Source organism: Bison bison, unplaced genomic scaffold (genome assembly GCF_000754665.1).
Source record: "Bison bison bison isolate TAMUID 2011002044 unplaced genomic scaffold, Bison_UMD1.0 scf7180017864223, whole genome shotgun sequence".
Lineage (NCBI taxonomy): Eukaryota > Metazoa > Chordata > Mammalia > Artiodactyla > Bovidae > Bison > Bison bison.
The window spans coordinates 3601488-3629229 of record NW_011494795.1 but is presented as its reverse complement, the minus strand read 5'-3'; positions in this window follow the sequence as shown (position 1 = coordinate 3629229).

The following is a 27742-nucleotide window of genomic DNA, read 5'->3' as shown; positions in this document are numbered from 1 at the left end:
TCTCTTTAATTTCTAGTCTCATCTTTAGTATTTCCTTCTTTATGATTGCCTTCAATATGTTTTCCTTTTATTTCTACATTTTAAAGGCAAATGCTTAGATTTTTGACTTGAGGTCTATCTTCTTTACTAATATAGGCATCTAACTTTCTATAAACTTTCCCTTAAGTCTTGCGTTAGCTGTATCCCGTACATTTTGACCTGATGTGTATTTATTTTTGCTGATATCAAGATCCATACTAATTACCCATGTATTTTTCTTTGACCCACTGTTATTTAGAAATGTGTTTAATTTCCAAATGCTTGTGGATTTTTCTAAATTTTCTTCCATTTTTTTATATCTAATTTGACCCTATCATATTTGGTGAATATGCTTTGTATAGTTTTGATCTTTTTATCTTTATTAATGATTTTTTTTTTTTTTGGCCTTGTATGTGGCTTATCTTGGAGAATGTTCTGTACTTGAGAAGAATGTCTCTTTTTTTTGTTGTTGTTGTTGTTGAGTAGACTCTGCTATAGATGTTGGTTAAGGTAATTTGGAGAAAGAAATGGCAGCCCATTCTAGTATTCTTGCCTCGAGAATCCCATGGATAGAGGAGCCTGGAGGGCTACAGTTTGTAGTCTTGCGAAGAGTCAGATATGACTGAGCGACTAACACTAAGGTAATTTGATTGCTAGTATTTTTCAAGTCTTCCATTTCTTATTGATCTTTCTGCTTGCTTTTTATCTGTTATTGAATGTGAAATGTTGACATATTCGATATTACTGTTGAATTGTGTGTTTCTCTCTTTAATTTTGTCATTTTTACTTTTGTGTACTTTAGGGCTCTGTTATTAAGTTCATAAATTGTTACCTTTTCATCTGAACTGACCCTTTTATCACAGAATTTCCCTCTTATTTTCCAAGTAATATTTTTTGTCTTAGTCTATTTTATCTGACATTAGTAAGCTCTGCTTTACTTACTGTTTGCATGATTCATCTTTATCCTTTTGTTTTTGAGTTACTTGTGTCTTTGAATCTGAGTGTCTCTTTTAGATAGCATATAGTTGAGTCATTTAAAAAACATCCAAAGTTAATTTTTTTAAATTTCAGTGTTTAATCCACTTTCACTTATTGTTATTACTGATAAATTAAGATAAATATCTACCATTTTATTATTTTCTACATGGCTTATATCTTTTTGATTCATTCATTGCTCTGTCACTGCCTTCTTTTATGTTAGGTAGATTTTTTTCACATATATGTTATTGTCTTAGTTGTTATCTTGGGGATTATAATTAATATCTTAATTTAAAACAATCCAGTTCATATTAATCCTAACATAATTTCGGTAGTACACACAATCTTGCTCTAGAGCTATATTAGCTCTAACCCTTTCCCCCATCTTTATGCTATTTTTGTTTTACAGATTGCATCTTTATTCATTATAAGCCCATTCACATTTTTATAATTGTTCCTTTATATAACTGCCTTTCAAATCAAATAGAAGAAACTCATTACACCTTCTATCCTCCCCAAATATAATTATTGTCTTTGATATTTATCTATGTAGTTTCCTTTACTGGTATTCTTTTGGATTTGAATTGTCATTTAGTTTCATTTCATATTGAAGAAATCCCTTTTTTAAATTTCTTGTAGAGCAAGTCTGCTAGTGACAGATACTTTCAGTTTTTCTTTATCTGTGAAATTAACTTTAGTTTTTGAAGGATAGTTTTGCTGGATACATAATTCTTGGTTGGTAATCTTTTTCTTTCAGTGCTTGGAATATGTCACTCACTGAATTCTGGCCTGCTTGGTTTTTAATGAGAAGTAAGCCATTAATCCGGAGAAGGCAATGGCACCCCACTCCAGTACTCTTGCCTGGAAAATCCCATGGGTGGAGGAGGCTGGTAGGCTGCAGTCCATGGGGTCGCTAAGAGTCGGACACGACTCAGCGACTTCACTTTCACTTTTCACTTTCAGGCACTGTAGAAGGAAATGGCAACCCACTCCAGTATTCTTGCCTGGAGAATCCCAGGGACAGGGGAGACTGGTGGGCTTCTGTCTATGGGGTCACACAGAGTCAGACACGACTGAAGCGACTTAGTAGCAGTAGCAGCAGCAAGCCATTAATCTAATTGTTTTTGTCAGACCACTCTGGGGATGTGGCCTTCCTGCTTAGTGAGTTCTAACTGACAGCAGTAAAAGTACTTTTTGAGTGGGGCCTTTCCAGGGACTTGAGACGGTGTTCTGGAAATGGTGCTCTCCAAGGAGGTCCAAACCCAGTGGCTGCAGGGCTGCAGGTGTCTACAGTTCCTGTGGTTGTGGGGCTGCTGGTTGGCAAGGTCACTAGTTTCTATGAGAGTTTAGGAGAGGAGTGGTGTATGGCGTTGTAGTGTGCTCTAAGCAAGGTTTATCTGTCTTTCTGAGATGCACTCCTTGGATTTTTGTTACCTTTTGGTTAGTTTCCAAAATTTTGAAAAAGTTTATTTTTCAGTTACACTGGCATTTTCATTGTTCTTTTGGATGAGAGCATTTACACAGGTCCTCACTCCACTATTCTGGAATCTGCCATTCCCTGACCCCTACCCCCATATGGATCAATTTTAATAGCAAGTGAAGCAATAAGACCATGAATGTTACATACATCATTTACCCATTTCATACACTTAGAACTAAAAACACAAATGCGTGTATGTAAATCCATAAAATATATATAATATTTGCATCACCCAAAATACGTGAACAGTTCCAAATAGTGGTCTCCTCAGGTGGAGGCAGACCTGGAGGTGGGATGGGATGAGGTAGATAGGAGTATGTGTGTTATAATTAAGGGCCAGTTTTATTTTGGACTTCTGGGTTCATGGGATTTTATTACATTATTATAAAACATACACAAAAAATTTTACAGTTGTGGTTACTTTCACGTTAACACACGAGATAGGGAATCTATTATGTAATGGAGTTTCATAAAAGAGCTTTGACCTTGGCTTTCAAATCCGTTTTTATGGCCAGAAGAATTAGGGAGCATATCTCTGCCCTGTCCCCCATGGGACTGCCTTAGCTTGCCATACCTCCATATCAGGACAAGATAGGAGTATTGAAGAAAGGAGTGCTGCTTTGAGATGAGAGATTGTCACACACTGCCCTTTCCTAGGTCCCTGCCACCACCTTCAGTCTCGTAGCCCTCAGCTCCACAGTGTGCTCTGAGGGGTTTAATAAATACAGAGCAACGGTCAGCAAGGCCCCAATAAGGACACAGACAATTCTGCCCTTATTGAATCTGTGTTTAAAGCATGAAGTTTTCTGGTTGCTCAAGCATTCAAGAGATTCTTTAGAATAACCAAGTGGAGAGCTGGGGGAGATACCCCACACTGTCATCAGGATGACTTGTGCATAGTGTCATGCAGGCAGGGTTAGAATGGAGAGGAAATGAAGAAAAATGAAATTTAAACAGCCACAGTTTTCTATTTTAAAGAATGACTTTTTAAAATAGAAGTGTCAGCACAGAGAATTGATAATGGGAGTACTGCCACTGGGTAATTTATATCACTGAAAATCTTTTTGAGAGACAGTGTTGGTAGAGTCAGATGGTGCTCCTAAACCTTTTCACGTATGGAATCCATAGGAAATGTTTATTTTATGGCTTGTTGAGGAAAATAGCAAGGCTGCTTGTGGCTACAGTAGCTGGAACCAGCCATGGTTCACTGGTTGTGAAAATCCAACCTTTCTGAATTTGCTTCTTATTTACCTGTCTGAACTACGGGGATAGTTCTGCCAACTTGTCATGATTTTGTATCTACTTGTTTTAGAATACAAAAATTATCCCTTGGTTTCTCAAATACTGAAAATGTAACATAAGATTTGAATACTGGCCAAATCAGAGGACATGCATTTGTACAAATGCATAGCCATTCTGTTTTATTGTCATTTGACTCTCTGGATTTGAAGGCCAATGCGCAGCATTTGCTAGCAGTTGATACTGATGCTCACGTGTATTTGTGGCTGTCTTTCCTGGTTTTGTCACGTGGAAAGTGTGAACACCTGCTGCTGTGTGTGCCGTGTGCAGGCTGTTGTGGGAAAGACAAAGAAGCAGAAAACTGGTCCTACTCGTGGACCTTAATTTGCTTCATCACGTGTTGCTTTTTTACGAAACATAAATGATAAAGTGGTGTCATTTACAGAAAATAATATGCAGAGAATAAATGTAAAAATGTCTTAAAGAAGAGAAGGCTCCATGTGGCTTAGTGTCTTGCACTCAGTAGGATATACAGGGGATATGTGTGAGGTCTAATTGAGATTCTTAGGAAAGGATTTAATGAGGACTGAACTGAATTATCAGACATAAAAGATGGTGAAGTCTGGCTATTCAGAGAGTTTTTATTGTCTTCCTAAGAAATTTACTTGGAAGCACAATATTCATTTCTAAAGAGGAAGACTAAGTTTTAGAAAAGAAATTTCTCCTAGATACTATTATAAAGTTTGAGTATTTCTATTATGATTTTATTACATCCCATCTGTGGTAGATGTTTTATTGGAATTATTTGGATGTTATCATCAAGCTGTGACAATGATGTTTTAAAGGTCATACGCAAAACACAATTAAATTTCCCAAGTGAAATAATATGCATTGTGAAAGGCAAATAATTTGAAGTAGTTTCTTTTTTTTTATATGGGCCATTTTATGATGACATTTTGAGGTATTTAAATAGATCACTATATTGTTTCCTTTTTGATTGCAATTTTCCATTCACTATTTGTGTACCTTAAAAATAGAAACCAGTGTGTTTAAGTTACAACATTATTGAGTCTTATAGTTAATATAAACTTTATTTAAATTCAACAGTAGGTTCTATTATAACTATGTGAAAACTTACTAATATTATGTGTTCTTATATAAATGTGATGGCTTCTGATTGGTAGAGATTTAATTATGCACACTTTGGTTTATTATAAATTGGATAAACCAACAGTTCTGTACCTGTGACATTTGCTTACTCATTAGGAGATTGCTAAGATTCCCTTCGTCTAAAATTTTGTGATTTTAGTTTTACTTTTTTCCCTCTAAAAGTAATAAATGATTATTTCTTTCAAATGTTTGGAAATTAATACTGGAAATTTAAAAATTATTATTGCCTACCACATTATTTTAATATTTGACAGTGTTTTCTGTTTGATTTGTGGTGCTGACTCATAAGTGCCACTGGGAACAAAGGCATTTTGGTTCTAATATAATGATCGGTTATTTAGGTAGCAGATAATGACTTGGGCAAACAAAAATTTCTTTATAATTATGAGCAAAATAACATATGATACCTATCTGAATAAAGTGAAAAACACAAGTACATTAAAAAAGGTTAACTCAATATCATATCAGTTTCAATAGCCCAAAGGTTACTCTCTCTTAAAAATAGGCTGATATGGTGGTTTGTTCCCGTGTGGATTGCTCACTGGTGTGTACTTTCTGAGAGGGCAGGTGTGCTGCACATCTGATGGGTACTAGAGTATTGTATTTCAAATTGAATTAAATGGAAATATGTGTGTGTCTACCTGTTTATCTCAGGTAATAGAGAATTGATAGCATTATTAATGGAGTCTGTTGACTTTTCTTTGTTTATCTAAACAAATGACTAGTCTGCCCTTAGGATTGGCATTGTTGTAGGGATATAGTAGAAGTTGCTGGGAAAGGAGTTGGAAATGATTAAAATTATTAAGTACTTTTGAACTGGGTTTGAAAGCTTCTCTGGGCTGAAAGCCAGTTGATTCTTGTCAGTGTTTTTACATGACTGAGGTCAGTTACTTCAGAGTTAGAACAACTGCTGCCTTGGTAAATGGTTTAATTCTGCCTGGTGGTACAATATAGGATCCTTTTAAATGAGGCTGTAATTGGTGTTTAAGTAAATATGTTTTGATTGGACCAGAATGGAAAAGCTATTTTGGAGTATTTTCAAAGGCAGAAGTTTAAAATAATGTAACTTGTTAATTTTGTGTTCTGTTATATATAGAGTAATATTTGAGATTTCAATTTTTATATTAAGTAAATGAAAATATTCACGTAAACCTTTTATATAAGAGGGATTACCAACAAGTGAAAGATTCTGAGCAAAAACAATTGGACTTAAAAAATTGAACTAGTTCACTAAAGACTTGGGTTCTTATCATGGCCTATCTTTGCCTTATCAAGGCCTATCATGGCCTTTTAACTTCAGGAAGTTTTAGTATCCTCATTGTTAAAGAGGATCTAGTCCAACTCTCTCATTTGTGAAACCTTCCTTAGTCCTGGAATACTTTGTGAAGGAAATGAGTGTGGCTTTAGTGGCTGTATAAGTTTAAGGGAGAGGATAGAGTAGTTGGAGGTGAAGCATGGATGTGCCTCATCCAGATGACCCAGAGCCTTATTGCCAGACAGGACTGCACAGATTTCACACCATTTGCACAAGTTAGGAGCAAGCAGCCACTGGTCTGACCACTGGTTTTAACGCTTGTCCCAAACATTGTGTATTGAACAGCCTTATAGATGTGTACCCTCTCCATTCCCCACAGTCTCTACCTTCGTTTTGTTTCATAGCTGCCTGTCATCTCTGCCTTTTTGCCTTTGGAATTTTTTGGGTTTACCCCATGTTGGGGTAATGTGTAGACATAGAAAGGTTTGGAGAGGAGAGTGACGTCATCAGTTATGCTTATAGGAAAGTTCACTTTAGCCAAACAGTGCGAGGTTGATAGAGAAGGGTAGTGTCTGGGTAGCTAACCCTGTAAGAAAGTTAATAGCAGTATTTTCATTTTGTTTCATTGCTGTCTTCCTCAGAATAGTTCTGTATGTTAAAATATTTTAAAAAAATGTAGAACAACTTAATCCAAATGTTTTTTGCTGTCAGTTAAAAGCTGATGCTTTGAAATAAGAACTCGGTCAATTACCATCTCACTATGCTTATCTTGGCATAGAACTTGGATGTGTGTATTGCAGTGGACTCTTAGCTTAGAAAATCTATCTTAGATATGCATGCATGCATACTCCATCTCTAAGTCATGTCCAACTCTTTGTGTTCCCGTAGACAGTAGCTCGCCAGGCTCCTCTGTCCATGGGATTTCCCAGGTGTGAATACTGGAGTAGGTTGCCATTTCCTTCTTCAGGGGATCTTCCCGACCCCAGGATCAAACTTGTATGTCCTGCATTGACAAGTGGGTTCTTTACTCTGAGCCATCAGGAACCCAGTATTAGATATAGATATATCTATATAAATTGCAGCGAGTCAGACATGACTGAGTGACTGAACAACAACAACATATAAATCTTATCTGCACTGATATGTCTGTGGGGAAGATTTTCAGATAGCCCACAGACAGTAGAAATAACCCTAGATTTGCACTGAAGTACCAAACGTGTTTCTCTATGTACCACTTGTATCTGGGGGAAACTTGCTTTATTATCTTATCCTCTCCTACTGCACTGTCTGGGCACATTGTTGTCAAGTCGAGATCAGATACACCAGAGTTAGACCTTGTTCAAATCTTGTCTCTTTCTTCAACTTTGGGCCAGTTCATTAATCCACCTGAGTTTTTGTTTCATTTTAGATCATTGATAGATAGATGATTTTATGGATGTGATGAAACATACTAAAAATATATAGCTTTATCATCCAGACGAGGGTAGTAAACAAGAATAAGCCAATCTCCTAGTGTTTGAATGTTTTTCATCAGAAGGAATATTTAAGGGAAAGCCACCAAAGGCTTCTTGAATGATGGAGAAGCCACACACAACATCCACATATAAACACCCAGGCACACAAGGACACATATGTGTGCATGAATACAAACACTGATATAAGCACAAAGTGAATTTAGAAGGTTAATTGATGAACGGAGGAGTTTCCATTTTGTAGAATAAGAACAAACAGGACATCTGTAACGTAAGCATTCCACTTTTATACTAAAACAGAAAAGCAGAAAACAACCTCTTCTAATTTTTATGTCTTTGTGGACAAGATTGAGCAAACTGCAGAGTTGGTGAGGCACAGACCATTTGTTGCCAACAGGATTAAGCATCCTAGAGGAAAGAGGCACAGATTATCCTTTCACCTGAAATTGCTCTTTCTCTCCATATGAGTAGGGAAAACAAAAACACACAACAGAAAGCACACACAATGAACAGAGACAGCATACTGCCGGCACTGATGATGCCTGGGGTGAAGGGAGTCCTTGCGAGTTGGCTTTTGTTTCTCCCTTAGTTAACGGCCTACTCAGAATGCACTGTGCTTCCTGGAACTTCATATTAAACATTTCATAGATCACAGAAGGAATTTTCAAACAGCATAATCTTTGCTGAGAGCCATTACCAAACATTTGTTCTTTCAATGACTCTTTGAAAACAAAGCTTCTTTGAGCGCTCTTGCACTGTGCCAGGCTTCACAGATTTTTGCATCATGGGAAGTGATATTTTGTGTTTGTGTGTGTGACCAGTGGCATGGTTGACTGGTCTCAGCAACCTGCTTAATCTGTGATGAAAAGATGTGACTGAAAGAACAAAGAAATGAAGGAAAAAATAAGTTTAGCAACAATATGTTTGCATACAGGAAGAAGTTTTTCCCAACGCGTGTAACATTGGTCAGTCTCCTTTAATAAAGAAGATTTATTTTCAGGAAACCAGCTTTATGTGAATGATATCATAATATTTTATTTACCTGTATTTTGACATTTCAAGCTGGGTACTAGAAACTGAAGATTCTTCATACAGCAAACGTTTTTTGGATGATATGTCAGGCTCTGTTCTAGCATTGGGTATCCAGGGGTGTGTAAGAATAGGTCCTTGCTTTTAAGGGGATCCTACTTTTGTGGCAGAATTGTAGCAAATCCTGTAACTAGTCCTTATTGAATGACTACAATGTGCCAGATTTGGTTCTAGACTCTGGAGATAGTGGCAGGCATAGTCTTGCTCCCAGAATACACTATGACTATTAAGAGAAAGGGACAGTCGAGGGTGGGAAGCTCAAACAGAACTTACAGAGAATCAGCTAAAGTCCAGTGTATGGTGATAACCTGGGAACTCTGTGGTTCACTCTTTTTGCTCAAGTAAATTCCCTTTATGACTAAAATGTTACTTTTCCTCTGTTCTATATTATTAATTATCCATCTTCAGTCTTTAATTATAAGCATTTGCTTTATTGATTTTTTAAAAAAAGTTCATTCTGATTATTTCTAAAAGAAGTTACGAACAAATTCCATACAGCAAGCCATTTGACAAATTACTGAAAAAATATTTGAATAATATGACTATTTCATTTATCTTGTTATTGAAGGAGATTTTAGCCAATTTCTGCTTCCTATATGTTGAATCGATCATTCTTTTCAGCACCTGTTTGTAAAAGCTTGTTGATTTGATCTGTACTTGAATTAACTGTTTACATTTAATCTGCTGGATAGACAGTACTATGGATTACTCTATTTATGAGTAATAATTGAGTATAATAATTATTCTATGAGTAAATTGTTTTATTTTAATATATATTCTAAATTCTGCCTTTAGAAATTCATTTGCTTTTGCATACTCAACTTTATTCACTAACATTTGATAATAATGCATTATAAACTGGCAGGGCCATTTATTTACCAAGGCTTGCAATACTTATTTTGTAGTTTCCAGTTTTGAAATAATTAGGCAGTCCTGATGTACCGTTCCCATCGCGTTTTCAGAACCAAGCTAGTTAATTAGCTTAAGTGGCTCTGTCAGCCCTATTGACAGTCCAGGGCACATAGTGCGTGCTTGTCAGGCTGCTGAGAGGGAACGTCTAAGAATGCCATCCCCGTGGTCAGCTTGGTTCCCTTCCCACCCTGGAGGTGTGAGTGGGCTTTCTTTTTCATGGCATTAAAACAGAACCAGATAATGTGAACTGACACTTTTGCTTGTGATTAGCATGGGCCTTTTTGTTCAGTGTGGGTTGGTGGTTTTCCAGTTCTTTGCCTTGCTGAGGTTTCCCTGATCTTCATATCCTGTGTCCCACCTTTCCCGTGTGATGGTCTCTTAAGATTTTATTACATGTTTGTTTGGGATACCTTCAAGGCCATTGGAGTCATACCAGTGACGACTCTGAAGTATTGTTGTTTAACTTGCTAAGTCGTGTCCAGCTCTTTTGAGACCCCATGGATTGTAACCAGCCAGGCTCCTCTGTCCATGGGATTTCCCAGGCGGGAATACTGAAGTGGGTTGTTATTTCCTTCTCCAGGGTCTCTTCCCGACCCAGGAATCAAAGCCATGTCTCCTGCATTAGCAGGCAGATTCTTTACTGCTGAGCTACCTGGGAAGCCTGGTGACACTGAGAGCCACTCACAGTCCATTTGTCCTGTGTTTGCCTTCTGGTTGACTGTGCATTTGGGTAGGTGGTCTTGTTCTGCCTCTTGTCCTTCCAGTGCCTTTCAGACATCCTTTGTGGGTGGGGTTTGAGGTGTTGCTGTTTTCTATTTTCATCAAACTTTATGTAAATTATGGAATTACTCCACAGCATACATTTAGTACAGTTTTACTGGCTTTAGAATCAAGCGCTTTGGCGGGGCGGTGGTGAATGAAGTGGAAATGGAGAGAACAGGAGAACAAGTAGGAAGAAACCCAGACTGGAGTTGGGCTGAGACGGAGCAGGAGAGCCGAGTGTTGGGGTGATTGTGAGCCAAACACTGGGCAGCTGCTGACATGAGAGGCATGCAGAGAAGCAGCCTCTCTGTTGGGAGGATGGGCAAGAGGAGCGGAGTGGAATGTGGAGTCTGAGTTTCGATGTTCCTAGTTTATGTTGTTGAGACACCATTTGGAAATCCCCTGTGTGTGTGCTTAGTCGCTTCAGTCATGTGCAACTCTTTGCAACCCTGTAGCTTTGTAGACTGTAAGTTTGCCAGGTTCCTCTGTCCATGGGATTCTCCAGGCAAGAATATTGGAGTGGGTTGCCATGCCCTCCTCTAGGGGATCTTCCCAGCCCAGGGATTGAACCTGCCTCTCTTATGTCTCCTGCATTGGCAGGTGGGTTCTTCAGCACTAACAGAGTTTAAGTGAATAAAGGTATGTACTTGCTGGGATGTATGTTTGAGAGTCACATATTGAATACTTATTAGCTCCGGTGATGAGGCCTATATGAACATGCTCTCTGAGCCTAAATTTGCTCGTCCATAAAAGGGGCAAAATAGGATCTTTGTGAGAATTAAATGAGTTAATATGTGTAAAGTGCTTAACAGTATTTAGAACATAATAACTAACATTTAAATGCTAGTTATCATCACCATCACAATTCAAGATTTGTTTAGAAAGAGGTATGATTATAGAGTTGGCACTTGAACAGTGTGGGGCTTAGGGAAGCTGAGCCCCTGCACAGTCAAACATCTGTATAACTTCTGACACCCTCACGCATAAATAACTACTGATAACCTACTGTTCTCTGGAAGGCTTACCAATAACGTAATAGTTGATTAACATGTTTTGTGTATGTATTAAACCCTGTATTTTTACAATAAAGTAAGCTAGAGGAAAGAAAATGTTTTAAGAAAATCATGTTCAGATGCTCAGGTGTATCGGACTCTTTGCGACCCAATGGACTGCAGCATGCCAGTCTTCCCTGTCCTTCACTATCTCCCTGAGTTTGTTCCAACTCATGTCCGTTGAGTTGGTGATGCCATCCCACCATCTCATCCTCTGTTACCCCCTTTTCCTGCCTTCACTCCTTCCCAGCATCAGGGTCTTTTCCAAAGAGTCAGCTCTTTGCATCAGGTGGCCAAAGTATTGGAGCTTCAGCATCAGTCCTTCCAGTGAATATCCAGGGTTGATTTTAGGAAGATGAAATACATTTATAGTACATATATGTACCTATGAAAAAAACCTGTAAGTGGACCTGTACAATCAAGCCCATGTTGTTTGTCAGCTGTGCATATTGTAGAGAAGAGGGATACCTGACTTGAGCACCTTAACTGCTTGGCCAGGGGTCACATAATTAGTAAGTGTCAAGAATTTGAACCAGGTCAAACTGTATTCTTAACTACACTTGTGTATCTCCTTCCTTTGTGAAGATAAGCTCTTCTGCAGAGGCTGTGTGGTGTAGAGAAAAGATAGAGGACAAAATACCTAACCTGCAGAAAGGCTACCCACTGCAGTATTCTTGGGCTTCCTTTGTGGATAAGCTGGTAAAGAATTTGCCTGCAGTGCAGGAGACCTAGGTTTGAATCCCTGGGTTGGGAAGATCCCCTGGAGAAGGGAAAGGCTACCCCCTTCAGTATTCTAGCCTGGAGAATTTCATGGACTGTATAGTCCATGGGGTCGCAAAGAGTGGAACACGACTGAGTGACTTTCACTTTCACATCATTCTAAGAGAGAAAACCTTACAGAAAGATGCAGATGAAGCTTGATATTTGAGAATTGCTGGGGAAGAATGAAAGGGGAAAAGGGAGAAGGTCTGAGTGGGACAAAGAGACTCCAGAGAGAATGAGAGAGTAGAGAAAGGTCATATAGTTTCTGCATTTAGGGACAAGAAAGCTTCAAAAAGCACCTGTTGGTTGACATTGTCAAATGCTGCCTGAGAAAAGGCAGTCTCAGTCACTGTTTGGTATTAACAGATTAAATTTATTTCCCTTTGGAGCTAAAATCAATTGACTAAAAATACAATAAGAAACAGAAGTATATGATCTAGTGATGTTGATGAATCAGCAAAAATTTGGAGTTAGATTTATTCTTTTGTTCATAAGTTTTATCAACAGAATATCCTAGAACCATGCAGTATCTGACATTTATCAGTTTAATTAAAGATCTCGTTGAACCACTCAGCTATCTTGTGCATCTGTGATGCTTCTCTGCAAATCCGAAATACAGTAGATACACTCCCATGAAAAGATGAACAATGTGCCAATGGTAACCTGGAAAAGCTTCCTTTTAATGCAATGATTAGTCTTATTCATACTAATTCTTGCCATTTTTTCTTAAATTCTTTGTGTCTGCCTTCTCTACAGTCAACAAATTATGAGCTGACTAGACCATATTTTGAGAGCAGCAGGTTATGAACTCTGCTGTTTAACTTGTCTGATGTCTATGAGGGTTTGGTAGGGCTGGAGCTTTGTTCACCACATATGAGCCCATTGCCTAGATTAATGCCCAGCACATAGTCCTTAATCAGTGTAATTTAAAGAAGGAGTGAGTGAAGCTTCATAGTCAGAACATTTACAAAAAATTTATCTGACACAATATAATGATATATGTAGTTGGTGTGTTTCAAAATTAACCAAAAATAGAAAACAGACTATGTAAGTTACCAAAAAGCACAATCAGACTTTTATACAGTTGACATTGTGTATGCATGGGTGGTGGGCGGGAGAATGATAGAGCCCAACTCAGAACCGTGGGCAGGGTTAGGGCAGGGCTTGTAGACCCCCAGACCTGTGACCCAACCTGAGTGAGCTTCCTGGGCTTCCTTCTTGGCAGATTTTCAGACACCCTCCCTCAAGTATTATAATTTGGCATACTGTGACCATTCATTTCACTTAACAAGGGAATGACTTCTACCCTCTTTAATAAGATCTACACTTTATCTTAGTGAAAGGCCAAAATTAGATAAGAATTGGTGTAGTCTAGGGGTGAAGTTTCCAATGAACTTGATGAGTGCCCATAATATTTCTGGAGCCTATAATATTGATGCAGCAAAATATTTTGGAGAGTAAAAGATGCTTAATGCACATTTCATGTCCTGGGAAAGCTTATAGCTTTGAACTATTTTGAGATATAATTCAAATAACATAAAATCCACCATTTTAAAGTACAAGTTCACTGATTTTTCATGTATTCACAGGTTTATGCCAGCATCACCACTGATTCTGTAAGATTTTCATCAGCTTGGAAAGAAATCCCATACTGATTAGAAGTTACTCTCGTTCTCCCTCCTTCTCCCCCATCCTCCATCCCTGGGAACTACCAGTGACTTTCTATCTTTATGAATTTGCCTGTTCTGGATATTTCATATAAATGGAATCACACAGTGTGTGGTATTTTGCGACTGAAATTTTTCACTTAATGTTTTCAAATTTCATCAATGTTGTAGCATCTTTCAGCACTTTCATTTTCATTGCTGAATAATATTCCATTGTATGGATATACCATTCCACATTTTATTTATTCATTAGTTAATGGACATTTGGGTTGTTCCTGCTTTTTTTGACATTATAAATAATACTGCTTTGAATATTCATGTACATGTTTTGTGTGAACGTATGTTTTCACTTCTCTTGGTTGTGTATCTAGGAGTGGAATTTCTGGGTCATATGGTAACCTTTGTTTAACTTTTTAAGGTTATATAGAATTTTAATATCTACAGAGTGCTTTATATTTTTATCACAGTGACTGAGAAAAGAAACTGAAGCTCTGAAAGATTAGCTGGGCCAGAGAAAAGCTTGCATCTGTCACAAACATACATTTAAAATGAGATTCATTGATGTATTGATTAATTTAGGGAAGAACTGAAACCTAAATATTGGTCAGGAAGGGTAAATAAAATGTGTGATATTCACATAGTGGAAGTCTGTTGCAGATAGATATGTGTGTAGAACAGTTATCTGCATAGCAGAAAATATGTGTATATATACACACACCTCATCAGAAATAGATTTAAAATCATAGAACATAATGCCTAGTGAAAAAATGGGTTGCAGAATGATAGATACAGTATAACATCATTTACGTAAGCTAAGAAAACCATGAAGAAGTGACATACATGATTCCTCACATGCAGAAGTGTGAAAACGGATACACCAGTCTGTGTAGTGGCTGGTCTGCGTCTCTACTTCTGAGCTTTAGAATTCCTGCCGTTACTCTTTCCTATATATTTAACAAATTATTTCCATTACAAGACTGACAGTTTCTTTATATAGGGGTCATATTTTCTTCACTGTTTTATTTCCGTTGTCTAGCACGATGTACCTAGCGCATGAACGTGAAAGCGTATTTTTGAATGGCTAAGCAAATGAGTATCAGGCCACTTAAAGTATTTTGGGAAGAAGGTAGGGTGGGACAGATTAGATTAGCCATTCTCCCTTTCTGCTTATTGTCTCTTCATACCTTCATATTCCCCCATAATATGAGGCCTGCAATTACAAGAGTAGTTCTGTGTGACATGACGTGCTAATAAAGCAGATGGTGTGTGCAAATAAGCAGGAGAAAAGACATCTTTGCTGCAGAAGTCATTGCTGTCTCCTTTAAAGTATGGAGTATTTTATGATATCTCAGTAGATTTTATCTTCATTGTCAAGGTAATGATTATGTATCCTATAAATCTTGATGGCTTTGTTGTATCAAGTGTCAAATTGCACAGCTTAGGTAGTTGTAGAAAGAAAGATGTCTATGATCAGATTTGGAAGGAGTATTACTAATAGTTTTGCCTTTCAGGAACATGTTGATTTCACCTCTTTGTGTTTATATGGAGGAAGAGAACTGTTTCCACTTAGGGTCTGTCCCTCCTTTCTCTTTATTATCTTCTCCCCACAGGAAAAAGAAGGGCAAACTAAAGTTTGGAGCTTAACAACAATATGGTGAAGTTTCTGGTTTCCACATCTCTGTTCTGACTCTTTCCCCGAGTGTTTCGTGGCAGTAAAGATGCTCCTCTGCTCTCCCTGCTTCACAATAAGCAGAGCGAACGGGTCAGCCCTGGCAGGACGCGTCTGGTCCTGTCTCAGCCTTCCTGGGTGGGTAAGCCAATTAAGGCTCTCTGTGAATCAGGTCATGAGGAAGGTCATAGGGAGCCTCATTTGTGACCCTCAGCCCAAGCTCTATTCCCCAGCACAGTTCACCAGAACTGCAAGGGACTATAGGTGGCAGTGCTTTGATCCCCATCTGTCTGTCTGTGCTTCTGCTCAGTTGATTAGAGCCAGGCGTGATGGTGACGTGAGCCACGCATTTCCTGTTACACTTCCCACCCCGTAATGGTGGTAGTCTTGATTTTCTCCATCCTTTGCAATGTTGAAACTTTTCTCTTCATACTTATGTCTCACAGAATCTTCAGCCAGCATCTTGGCATTGTAGGAATTTACTCAGCTATTCAGAAGCAATGTGACCTATTTGAACCCATAAAAGCAGTTAAAATCCTGAGGGATCCTGTCAGGGCACATTGATGATAGTTGCTTTTATATGTGGTGAAGCCTTTTACTTTTATTTGTGAAGGTACCAAAACAGTCTGTCTTCCTTCAAATAAATACCTACTCAGCACAGGAATATTTTACTTTATAAATGTAGCTGTTGTATTTAATTAAATCTAAGATGCCACTGATTAAAAAGATGCACTGTTTTATGTCTCACTAAAAATGATGCTGCCAATTAATTGTAAGATGCCATTGGTTAAACGATGCAACTCCACTCCACGGTATTACAATATGAAGAAAAGAGAAATATGGAACAAATAAATTAAGAAGGAGTGACTCTTCATTTGCAGAATATCTCAGTAGGAGCAGGTTGGTGTATTAACCACTGAATGGTGAGCTTAATGTCTACAGACTGAGGTTCTACTTTTGGCTACAGGAGAAAATGTATATAATTTTGCTTTGAAAAGGATAGAGATAATACAGTTTGGAACAAGTCTGGCCTCTGCCCACCTCTCCAGCATCTTCTCATGACACTTAGTTTGACCTTCTTTTAATTTCTCAGGCCCCCCAGCCTTCTTTCCGCCCGTGTCCTTTGCATATGCTATTTTCTCGGCCTAAACCCTTTCTTGCTCCTTCCCTTGGTCACGTCCTACTAACTCTTCAAGTTCCCCCTTAAATATTACCTTCTCTGACTCTCCAGGCTAGGTTTGCCTGCTTTAATACGTTAAGGCAAGTATACTGAGTCTATGTACTAACTGCCCCTCACATTTCTTGGTAGTAACATTTGTCATGCTTGTAATGAAGTGTTTATGCAGTTATTTTCTTGTTGCCTTTCAAGATAGTCTTGCTCATGCTCTGTTTGCGCTGTGTGTTCAGTGCCTGGCACGTATTCTGTGCCCAACTGAGATTTCTTGAGTAAATAAAGTGGCAGTGTCCGACGGTGACACACACTGCTGGGGGTGGCAAGTCAGAGTCTGAAGGTGTCCATTGTGTTTGGCAGGTAGAGTCACTGGGTATGTTAGAAGGCATAGTTTTAGTGGAAGAGTGGGGACAGGAGTGAGATTGCAGAATATGTTACAAAGGAAAGCAAGACTACTCTCTATAAACACTGGAACACTTGCACATAATTTCTTGACTTGATAATACCTTTCCTTACGTTTTACTAACTCAGTGAACACTGTCAGAATCCTCCAAATTACAGAAAGATAAAAAATAAATCCCAACACATGGTACTATGATTTCTTTTCTCAGCGGATAATGGATAGAATGGAATATTCACTTCAGTAAAGTAATCACGGGCAGGCAGTTCAGAGCATTCTGCTCCAGAAGAGCAAAGAGTAGCCCAGATGTTCTCTTCCCCTCTGCTTATCACTGAGCCAAAAGTACAGTCATCTCTTTTTTTTTTTTTCAGTACCACTGGCATCAAAAAATATGTACTCTTTCATCTCTGTGCTCAACAGAACTTGAAACAGAACCTTAGAAGACCAGCTCTTCACATAAGCATGAGGTAATTTGAAAAGCCTTATGTGGTGGAAGTGGCCTTGTGAAGACCCTAATTGTGAAGGTCTCCCAGGCTGTGTTGCGGAAGGTGCAGTGGGCAGACCCCAGGCAGTGCTGCGTGCAGTCCTGGTGTGTTCCACTTGCGACAGTAGTCACGGTGACAAATACTTGACCCTTGCGGTGAGTCACCTGTTCAAGCACTTTACATGCATTTACTCGTTTAGTCTTTGCAACAAATTCTATGAGGAAGCTGCCCTATTCCTTTTTTTCTTTTTAATCCATTAGGAAACTGATGCTCAGAGAGTAGCTTGCCCAGGAGGGCAGAACTGGTGTTTGAACTGAGGCCTTCTGGCTTCAGAATCCTTATTCCCCAAGACTGTAATGTACCTCTGATGGTGCTGATTATACAGTCAGGACCTGGGATTGACTGCCATTCCCTGTTCTGCCTCCTTCCTCCTCCCCTTGTGCTGTTTACCTGACCCCTCTTCCCTTGGGGTGTGAGTGTCTAGAGAAGCCTCAGTGCAGACGCTTCCACCCTCCCACCCAGGCAGTTACTGTCTTGGAGTGTATCAGTTTCTCTGGACACCGTCATTGGCTCTGTATGACTCTTTTGCAGTGGGAGCTTTGTTGTGGGTTCAGTCAGTTTCTGAATGCCGGTCACAAATCCTAGTCAGCCTTCACCATGTTGATCATTTGAGAAAATATGTTCCTAGTTCTGATAACTGTTTTACATGCACACTTTTGGAAAACCTAATCTGTTTTTAAAGTTGATAACTACCTTGTGTATGCATTAAGTACTGAAGTTCCCAGTGTTCAAGAAATGCACTACACTATTAAAAAAGAATTAACAGCTTTCTCTAAAGAACAGAACTAAGCTCAGTGTGGTCTGGAATTAATCCCTGCCTAGAAGTTCCACAATCAAAAGGGAAAAATGTGGAAAAGCAAAGATAAATAAGTTGGAAAGTATGCAAAGCCGTTAGAGATGTGCCAGTGACTCAGAAGTAGATAAAACCGAGAAACTCGTCCCAGCCCCGGGTTGTGAACGTGCCGCCCCAGCACTGGGTGTCTGAAGTGTTTCCCTGACACTCAGACCTCCTGTCAGTGGTGCATGGGACAGCCTTCCTTAGTCGTTGCAAAGAAAAGAATGCCCTGGAGGGAAAACAAAACAAAATGCTATTTAATATTCAATTTAGTATTCTTTAAATTTACAAGTGTCAGTAATAATATCATAGCTGGATCAACAGTATTGTCATATTAGCACTAAAATTTTCCCATTATTTTTTTTGGCGTGGTGAATTCGAAAGTATTGTTTAACCTAAAGGATTTTTAAAGGTTAGATGAAATAGCATTTATTTTGCACAGCTTGATGGATTGCCAGCAGCAGGGAAGACTTTGCAGCTCAGATGTTTTCAACACCCTTCTGATCCTCTTTTTCCACATTTCCTTCCTCATTAATTTTTCTTTCAGAGCCGTGACCATGTTACTGTATATAGAAGAGATGCCTAAGCAGTCAGGTGTTAATGGACTTCTCTGCATTTTATGTGTCTGTGTGTCTGCCTCATCATGTCTCTTAATAGCCTTGCTGATGTTTGGGGGAGGGGAAGGGGAGGTTTTGCTTAATTTTGTGATATACTTTGTATTGTACAATAAGCAGGATTATAATAAATTGCCATTTTAGAGAATCTGAATGTTATCTCATTGTATTCATTTTAATATAAAAAGAATCTTTATGGAAGAATTTACCACATCTCAGGAACAGTTATTTTTAAACATAGTACTTGGGATTGCCTTATTGCATTGTTGCTTAAGTGGTAATGCAAAGGAGAAAAGAGTAAAACCCTTTACTAATGATCTTTTTTTACAATGGATTTCCTTCTCTGAACTCCCACTTTTAGTTATTTCAATGTTAAATTTACTGTTTGTCACTAAATAATTGTGATGTTCACAATTACAAAGCTCTTAAAATTGCTTTTCATATTTGCTACTTATGATAGAAAACCTTTTGACCTAAATATTTTATGAATACTTAAAATTTCATATTATTGACTTTAGACATGTAGAGTTTAATTTTTAGTACTGAGCTACCATATGTAAACTGATTATATTACAAAATGAAATCAATCGAGAATGGACATGTTCTACTTTGCATGAATGTCCAAAACTCAAGTACCTCTCTAGGCAATGAGGTGGCTTCCCATTAGTTCTTGTTTGGGACTGTATTCTTGTGGACTTGACAGGGGGTACTATACCAAAAGACAACTCCCATCCCCTAAGTTAAGGGTGATGTTTAGAGTAGTGTGAGTTTGTGAGAACTTGCTCTCAACCTCAAATAAATAGAGTGCTCCAGGAGCTCCATTTTTTATTTCCAATTTCTGGACATTTGAGACTATTTTGGAAAGTGGGCAAAAGTTCTTCTTGTAAGTTGATTGAGTTGATAAGACCCTAGAGAAGTGGAATTATCCTGTAGAGTCTCAATACTACTTCCCTGCCTCCACAGAGCATCCCTAGTCTGTTGTTATGAGCCTGAATAAAAACAAGATAGCTTAAGTTTTAGTTTAGATCTTCATTGGCTACTATAAGAAAAACATTTAAACTGAAACCTGATAAAGTTTTTAATAAAATTTTCAATCTGCTAAATGTACAAAATAAGAGATGTATAAAAAATGTCTGAGCATGGAAGAGACTTCTTGGAGATGTGGAGCATGGTTGCTGATGAGAAGAAATAAATAGCAGATTGCATGGTGCTCAAAGTCAAATAGTAAATCAGAAGACATAATACCTGGTTAACAACAGTAATGGGGATATAATTATACACACACACACACACACATACATATATATATATATATATCAGTATCTGTTTTGGGATTTCTGAATTTCAAAATAAAGAGAAAATTCAAATATCTAGTCAGAATATAACATGTTAACTTCAAGTGGAAAACAGACAGACCCAAGGACTCTGTACCCAGCTAATAGTATTACTTCAGTGGTTAAAGGGCGCATGTTGGCAGACATACTATTGGTCTATGAATCCTTTCAGAAAAAAATTAAGAAAATATTGAAGGCAGTGGCAAAATCTAGGGTGAAAAACCCACACAATATTATAGAAAAGAAACAATGGCTTGTATGCAACCAGTGGAACTTGAATCTGAATAATTGTTAGTTAATAGGTTGTGACGCTAAGTGCATTCATTGCACAGGAAACACTGTGGAACATAACCAGTTTTTATTTTCTTAATAACACTGGAGTGCTTTTCAAAACTCAAATACATTATTCCTTTCTATAGCTCTGAGTTCATATGCATTTCTAATTAATTGATTGAAAAATCTACTCTGGCAAGGCCTGGAACCAAAGGGAGGAAAGATAGTGATAAACTGGGTATATTTAAAAGTGGGCGAGGAAATGATACAACTGTGATAGACTGTCAGTTCTAGGGAAGAATACCAGAAACAATCTGATTTTCAGAAGTAATCATAAAAATAGATAGCACTTAATGAGTGTTGCAGGTCTTATTTTAAGTATTTTGTTATCTCATTTTACACTACATATTTTCAGGGATATTAATGGACAGGCCAATCTTATATATCTGCAGAGGTATAAAGAACATGCATATAAGGTACAAGACATAGATACCTTAATTTTAAAGTTTTTTTTTTTTTGTAGTATTTCCCCTTTGCTCTTTTTAAAAATTAAAAAAAAATTTTTAATTGAAGAATAATTGTTTACAGAATTGTATTGGTTTCTGCCAAACATCAACTTGAATCAGCCATAATTGAAAAGTCTAGGGAGTAATCATAATAAAGAATTGAAGGGAGCGGCTGTAGGTACTGATGTAAAGAGAAAGTCCTATGCTGGCTGGTGAGAGCTCTCCTCCTTTCTATAAGAAAGTTTAAGCGCAAACGACGCCAATACTTTACCTTTTTTACTGTGGCAGCGTAGTCGGCTTGGTTTATATCTGACGATAGAGAAGAATAAAATTTTTATGGAGGAGCCAGAACCTGAGTTTCCTGCTTTAGGAAAGGAGAATACGTAGTTAATTTTCATGATCCCTATCAAAAGAACAATGAACTTTTGAACAAGTTAGTGAGCAAATGGAGTACAGAGCAAGGCTAATTGAATCTGCAACAGGGAGAATTTCTGGAGATAGTAGGTTTCTATGATTTCATAAGATGGGTGTTTTGGGACAATGAGAACATAAAAATAGTAAATTCAGGAGTGGAAACTCAATCGAAAAAGACCCTGAATTGTGTTTTAATCATGGAGTCAGTTGCTTTTTATACTTTTTTTGCTTTTGTTTTCCGTCCGTACAAAGAATCCTATACAATAGAAATATATTTCCAGGTGGTATTGTATTATAGAGTTCAGTAACTTAGATTGAATTTACTTTTGCTTTTGCTATCTGAGTGGATTAGGAAAATTCCTTTCAGGCAACCAGGGACCAGATGATCAGACAGACATATTATTTTCTTTGCTATGAAAATTATAATTCAACCTTGGGAAAATTTTCTAATGTTGTATTTTCTGTAAATAATACAAAGAGTAAAAATAAGTAAAATCATTACTCTGTTTTTCTCCCTTCATATTCTGAATAATAAACAACTGATTTTTGGCAAATACATATTAATTTAATTTTAGGGATGTTATTTTTTAGTTTATTTTGATCAAAGATGTAAAAAGATCCATTATTTTATGCTCAAAGGTGTGCTAACCAAGATAGCTTGCTGTAGATATCTGGTATCTTTTTGTAAATAACTATGTTTAGAAAAGTCTTTTCTCTGAAATCATCTTCTTAAATACTTAAACCTAGTTAGATCACCCTCAAGTATAGGGATTTGTGAACCATGTAGGATATTTTAGGAATTCTTTCATACCGAAGCAAACAGGAGGCTTTAGTATTATTGTGGAAAGGAAAAAAATGGGAGATTTTGGGGTAGCTGTTTCATTTATGCATCAAAATTTATTTTTTCTTTTTGCTGATAGTCTGATTAGCAATTTTGTTTACCTAAGAATTTCTCTTCATAATTAATCAAACCCAAAATATTTAAGATAAATAGCAAAATATTTTTCATTATTTGAAATGACTATGGCTGATTAAAACTATTTCTAGCAAAATTGACTATATGTTAATTAAGTCCCATCACTTCATGGGAAATAGATAGGGAAACAGTGGAAACAGTGTCAGATTTTATTTTTTGGGCTCCAAAATCAATGCAGATGGTGATTGCAGCCATGAAATTAAAAGACGCTTACTTCTTGGAAGGAAAGTTATGAACAACCTAGATAACATATTCAAAAGCAGAGATATTACTTGCCAACAAAGGTCCATCTAGTCAAGGCTATGGTTTTTCCAGTAGGCATGTATGGATATGAGAGTTGGACTGTGAAGAAAGCTGAGCACCGAAGAATTGATGGTTTGAACTGTGGTGTTGGAGAAGACTCTTGAGAGTCCCAGTCCTAATAGTCCCAGTCTCCATCCTAAAGGAGATCAGTCCTGGGTGTTCATTGGAAGGACTGATGCTGAGGCTGAAACTCCAGTACTTTGGCCACCTCATGTGAACAGTTGACTCATTGGATGAGACTCTGATGCTGGGAGGAATTGGGGGCAGGAGGAGAAGGGGACGACAGAGGATGAGATGGCTGGATGGCATCACCAACTCGATGGATGTGAGTCTGAGTGAACTCCTGGAGTTGGTGATGGACAGAGAGGCCTGGCGTGCTGCAATTCATGGGGTCACAAAGAGTCGGACACGACTGAGCAACTGAACTGAACTGAACTGAATGAATATTACATCCTCAATATGGAAAAAATATCAAAACCTTGAGGTCTTTGATTTTCCACTTGTCAGACGTAAAATTGTCAGCTTTTTTTGCAAGTGGTAGAAGAGCTGTAGGAACTACTGAACTAAAACATACCTTTTCTTTCTATGCATAAGCTGCTGCTGCTGAGTGATCTCGGGGAGGCAGGCCTGTGTTATCGTCCAGTGGCATTGACTTACACTTTTACAGAGAGCAAATTTATGGCCCTTATCTGGTGAAGACTTTATGAATGACTGGTATAAATCAAGCACTGAATGACTATTCTTCCCTTTGAGCATAAATCTATGATTTGGAGACTGATTTCTGAGTAACTTTTTTTGTAACCCATTTAAATGACCATTTTCAACCACTTTTCTATATTTTGGCATACAACGAATAACTAAAATATAACTTAATACCAGTGATAGATTTATTTTTCTTCTGTTAAGGAGCTCCTGGAATTCACCTGGAACTCTTATACAACTCAGTAAATGACCTCAATTAATAGAGTGGTGGGAATCCAATGCCTGGGATTGACTGAAGCAACTATGTATGTCCACCTTTTAGGTGCGAGAGGGAAAATGAAGTATGTATTTATTTTTAAAGGTACAAATGATGAAATGTGCCATTCATTGAGGAAAACAAGTAGATAGGAAAAGCCCGTCATTTCTAGGACATTTGCAGAGTAAATAACTTCTGTCACAAGTCCTAGAAAAGTGAAAAAGTATTAGCCCACGATCTTCTGAACACTTTCCCAAGAGACTTTCCTTCAGGAGGATGTCTCTAAAAAGAAGATGGAAGATATGCAAGCTCACTTGGAAGGAAAAGCTAGAAATAGGTGACTTTAAAAATGGTTTCATGAACACTGTCCTTCTCCTCAGAAAAATTTTGATCTATAGATGGCATCCTGTAGGTAGAGGGGTTACATGAAATTGTCTTTTATTCTCAAATGGTCCTTTCTTTGTCTTCCTTTTGTTACATGTAGTTGTATGACTTAAACAGTTAATAACATGGAAAAAATAGTTGGTCAGGAGATAAGCAGTTGATCTTGGCTGTTTTAAAGGGACAGCAAGAGAGGGCTGTAAGTGAAGTGATGCAGCCCCTGGTGGAAAGAGGATGACCCCCTGGATGAGCAGGTTGAGGATGTGTTTGTTAGGAGGGTTGATTGAATCATTGTATAGAAGTAAAGCCCTTAGGACAGTCCTTGGCACGTGGCATTCAATCAATAGCAGCAACTGTTACCATGCAAAGCAAGGGCTGCCTGTACATTTTAATAATTTTGCAAGCAAAGAAACCAAATTTTGGAAAGATTAGGTAATTGTCTGAGGCCACATAGGTAAGAAGTGTCAGAAACCCATTAACAAAACGTTTTAATGTCTCCGGACATTAGTGTTGTAAGAACTCACAACCTGTCTGTTGATGGCTTCTGTCTGAATACCCATGGAGCTCGAATTACTAGTGGATTGTTTTCAAAAACTCATCCGCCTATCTAATCATGTCTGTAGCCCTCTAGGGGACTCTCTGCTTAGCTGGGCTGACCATGTAATATTGCCAGGGCTTGCCTGAAAAATGAATTATTATACAATGATTGCACAAAGCTTCTGGAAGCTAGTGACACACTTGGCCTTCCAAGATTGTTTCTTGGAATGAATCAAAACTCCTTAGTCTTAGAATGAAGGCAGAACCACCCTGGAACAAATGAAAAATCCCAGAGAAGGAAAAGAACATCCCACTAATTGAGTGGGGAGAAGTGGGCTAACTCACTGCTTAGCAGTGAAGATGCCTGGTTACGCTGGGAGATGAGCAGGGTGGGAAGGGATGTTGAGTGACCCTGCCTTTAGTTTCCAGGATTCAGTGTAGTCTGTGCTCCATTCACTGGGCAGCTGATAGTTGGAGTCCACACTGAGTAGTTAAATCTGGGCGAGTCTGATTCTAATTTACAATCCAGCTTCCAAAATGGAGGAGATCCTATTCAGAATATCTTAAATTATTCAGGGTAGAGGAGAATTGTGATATGGAGATGGACTCTAGGATTAATACTAGGCCTGGAAAGATGAAGACCAAAAAAAAATTGATTAAAGAAAAAATCTGACATTATTTAGTGCCTCTAAGATGCCAGGCCTTGTGCATGACTTTTACTTATTAATTATGTAATTCTCATAAAAATCTTGTTAGCAGGCATTGCAGAGACAAGTAAGCTGAGACTCAAAAAAGTCAAGTAACTTAACTACTAGGGCTGCTGCTGCTGCTGCTGCTACGTCACTTCAGTCGTGTCCGACTCTGTGTGACCCCATAGACAGCAGCCCACCAGGCCCTGCCGTCCCTGGGATTCTCCAGGCAAGAACACTGGAGTGGGTTGCCATTTCCTTCTCCAATGAATGAAAGTGAAAAGTGAAAGTGAAGTCGCTCAGTCGTGTCCAACTGTAGCGACCCCATGGACTGCAGCCTTCCAGGCTCCTCCGTCCATGGGATTTTCTAGGCAAGAGTACTGGAGTGGGGTGCCATTGCCTTCTCCGAACTACTAGGGCTAGTAAGTGGTAAAGCTGAGATTTTCTTTTTAAACCCAGGCCCATTTTAATATATCACATAGCTCTTAAATGAAAGATAGCAGAGTAAAACATTAAAAGTAAGACATTTTGGGAGTGCATGTCTCATCTTCGATCTTGAACATTTTTGATCTTGTTGCAGGGACCCCAGAATTTATGTTTCTCTGGAAATAATGTTTGAACTTGTGATTTATTACCTGGGCCATACTGCAGAAACCTATTTTATGTGCTTATGGCTGTCTTTCTGTGTCTTGATATGTATATTGATTTCTTTATATATAGCTTTCTGTACTGTTGATCAATAAAATCCATATAATTATTATATAAGGGCTTCCCTGGTTGCTCAGTGGTATAGAATCTGCCTGCCAATGCAGGAGACCAGAGTTTGATCCCTGGGTCAAGAAGATCCCCTGGAGAAGGAAATGGCAACCCACTCCAGTGTTCTTGGCTGGCAAACCCCATGGACAGAAGAGCCTGATGGGTACAGTCTCCATGGGGTCACAAAAGAGCCAGACATGACTTAGTGACTAAACACCAACAATTATTATATAAAATAATACATTTTGGGGTATATCTTAGGGGCCCTCGGGGCTCTGCTCCTCACCTGGAGGGCAGCCCTTCCTGGCAGCAGCACTGTGCAGGAACACAAGCACCAGTGGGTAAGTTGTCAGGGAGTTCCTCTGTGCCGGGTGGCAGCTGTCTCCATCTCTGTGTTCTCGAGAGACGCGGCATGGCCAGTGCGTCACTTCTCGGGAATTCTAAATTTGAGAATAAACAGCACTTCCCTGATACATTCTTATGTGCCATTTTTCTTTCCATGTGAGCATTCTTAATGAATCGTTTCTGTGTATTGGAAGTGTGTCTTCATTAGTAATTAAATTCTTTTCATAGCAAGTAACAAAAACAGACTCTAGTCTACTAAAAAAAAACACTTGTTCTTTTTTTTTTTTTAGGAATTTATACTAAAATGAGTATTTATTTTTAAAAACCAAATGATATAAATATAAGACATGCAATACTGGGTCAACCCAATGGTCTAACTAGCCTGTGGTTTCAAAGTCTCGTAATATTGCATTAATGTTGGCCTCTGAAGTTTTGGGATTCATTTCAAACTCCCTGGTGTCCTTTATTATTCAAATCTGGATTTACCATTCATAGATTCATATAAATATTTCCTGAACTTACTCATATCTTTAGGTTATATCAATTATGGAAATAATGAGTTCCCCAACAGCAAGGATTCTACACCCCATACATCATGAGACTATAAGCAGGGGTTCTACTACAGAGGAAGGAAGAAATGGGGTGAAAAACTCAACCTATTTTGGTTGTCCTCTTGGATACAACTGTTCACATCTCACTCACATGAAAAACGTATTCACTCCCATCCAATGACCACCCTCTCCCCTAAGCCTCACCTAATTATGGTATTTGTCAAAAGTCCAGGATCCTATGATTTGCATCAGTCCAGACTCCGCTACTCTCAACCCAGAGACCTATACACTGAATAGAAAATTATCTGTCTTCCACATACCTAAGGCAGGAAGCCTCTAGGATGACCCCAACGGCCCTTACTTCTTGGCATTCATGGCCTTGAGCTATCCTCTTCCTTTTAGTAACCTGCTTCTAACCAACAGAATATGGCAATGGTAAGGGGATGCCACATTTGTGACAAGGTCACATAAAATAGTGACTTTCATCTTGCCAGCAGTGTCTTTCTCTTTTTTTTTTTTTTGTTTTATTTTATTTTAATTTGATTTTATTTTTAAACTTTACAATATTGTATTAGTTTTGCCAAATATCGAAATGAATCTGCCACAGGTATACCCGTGTTCCCCATCCT